Source organism: Oryzias melastigma, linkage group LG17 (assembly GCF_002922805.2).
Source record: "Oryzias melastigma strain HK-1 linkage group LG17, ASM292280v2, whole genome shotgun sequence".
In the NCBI taxonomy this organism is placed as follows: domain Eukaryota; kingdom Metazoa; phylum Chordata; class Actinopteri; order Beloniformes; family Adrianichthyidae; genus Oryzias; species Oryzias melastigma.
This window is the reverse complement of record NC_050528.1, coordinates 22,911,013-22,912,570: the sequence shown is the minus strand read 5'-3', so window position 1 is coordinate 22,912,570 and position 1,558 is coordinate 22,911,013.

The window sequence follows — 1,558 nt, the reverse complement described above, 5'->3', positions numbered from 1 at the left end:
ACTATTATTTAATGCTGAGTCAAAGAAAACATCAATATAAAGCTCCTAACCCTTTAACTCCTCATCACTGAACACATTTGCATTACTCACCTACAATATATATATATATTTGTGGATGTTGACCTTTTAACACCTGAAACATCATTGGTGACGCTTAAACACAAAATCTTTAACATCATGTAATTCTTCTGCTAATTAAAAAATACAGTGAATCAAAGAACATGAACACTGGAGCTCCGATGTTAAAGGGTTAAAGTCTAAAAAATAGAATAAAGTTTGTACTTTTAAAAGTATATAGATTGACAAAACAATTTAAACTTAAGCAAAATGCATTTTCTAGCAGTATTATATCCTCCTTTGTCTTCTAACCTATTTAACAAAGTAAATTAAAAAAAAAAAACTTAACCTTTGACCTGCAAATTTCCCAACAGCGCAAATGTACCTAACCTCTGATCCAAAAAGTAAGGATGACTAATACAAGTTTAAAGGAAATGCAAACAGAAGTCTGGCATGTAAAGAAATTGTTTCTCTTATTTGGAAATGGCCACAGGCGACACGACTCATAACCCACTGGCTGAACATTACTGTTTTGTTTAATCAATTTTTCTCTCTCTTTAAACTTTAAGCAGTTTGAAAAATCCACCAAAAATTGAATAAAAAATTTATGTCTATATTAAAATGTGAAAAAACAAACCTAATGCAGTTTTTTGTTAACAAATCTGTGAGATAACGTTCAAAAATGGGTCAGCAAGCCTCTGAACTTCCCATAATTCACCAATCCAACGCAACCTTTTTGTATGTTTCTTCATTTTTCTGCTGTTTACTGTTCTTCTGCCAATACAAAAAAAGTTTCTCGCAAATAATTGATCCGACGTGTCAGGGTTACTTTTAATGGAGTTAGAACACCAGAACTAACTGTATTTCTTAACCAAGATTGACAGCATTTGATGAGAAGATATATATATATATATATATATATATATATATACACAAATAAACATTTGCTTTCTGTGTCAGCAGAGTAGGATTGATATACAATTTTCTAGTATTGCTTTGTAAAGATTTACCAACGCCATCTGCTGGCTTCTTTTTTCACATTTTTTTTTTGAACATCTGGTAATATACAGTACAAAAATACAGCACAAGTGAAAATATATACTTAAAAATATATATACTTGATTACCTTTTAGGATGGTAACAGAGGAAAAGGAAATAAAAAGAGAAATTAAACAATAACTTGCAAAAAGTGTTTTACGTAACTAGTCTTAATCATTTACAGATGTTTCAGTTGGCTTTGTTCTCCATGCCAAATCCAGAAACCAGTTAGTTATTATCTCCTTCTCGACCATTTACTGTTTCTGACAACATTTAATTACAATATCAACTTGAAATAGTTTAAAGCATAGCTAAACTAGAATTTAAATGAAGTACAGCAACATTTGATTCAGTAAAAAGTAGCGCAACAGCTTTAAGAAGAACTCACATGCATCTGTCATACATTTTTACCCTAATTTTGTCAACTTGTCCTAAAACCATCCATCCATCCATCTTCTTGACC